This window comes from Arachis duranensis, chromosome 2 (assembly GCF_000817695.3).
Source record: "Arachis duranensis cultivar V14167 chromosome 2, aradu.V14167.gnm2.J7QH, whole genome shotgun sequence".
Classification (NCBI taxonomy): domain Eukaryota; kingdom Viridiplantae; phylum Streptophyta; class Magnoliopsida; order Fabales; family Fabaceae; genus Arachis; species Arachis duranensis.
The window spans coordinates 40,224,682-40,225,369 of NC_029773.3; positions in this window are offsets into that span (position 1 = coordinate 40,224,682).

Consider the following 688-nt stretch of genomic DNA (forward strand, 5'->3'; position numbering starts at 1 on the left):
TATATAGGAGAAGGGGAAGGGTAGGGTTCGGCCATTTGAGGGTGGGTTTGGGTGGGAAAGTGGTTTGAATTTGAATGGTGAGGTAGGTGGGGTTTTATGAAGGATGGATGTGAGTGGTGAAGAGAAAGATGGGATTTGATAGGTGAGGGGTTTTTGGGGAAGAGGTGTTGAGGTGATTTGTGAATGGGTGAAGAAGAGAGAGAGAGTGGTAGGGTAGGTGGGGATCCTGTGGGGTCCACAGATCCTGAGGTGTCAAGGAAAAGTCATCCCTGCACCAAATGGCAAGCAAAATCATGTTTTGTGCCATTTCTAGCGTTAAACACCGGGCTGGTGCCCATTTCTGGCGTTTAACGCCAGCTTCTTGCCCTTTTCTGGCGTTTAACGCCAGTCTGGTGCCCCTTTCTGGCGTTAAACGCCCAGAATGGTGCCAGACTGGGCGTTAAACGCCCAACAGCTAACCTCACTAGCGTTTAAACGCCAGTGGGTGCGTCCTCCAGGGTGTGCTGTTTTTCTTCCTGTTTTTCATTCTATTTTTGCTTTTTTCATTAATTTTGTGACTTCTCATGATCATCAACCTACAAAAATATAAAATAACAAAAGAAAATAATTAATTATAAAACATTGGGTTGCCTCCCAACAAGCGCTTCTTTAATGTCATTAGCTTGACAGAGTACTCTCATGGAGCCTC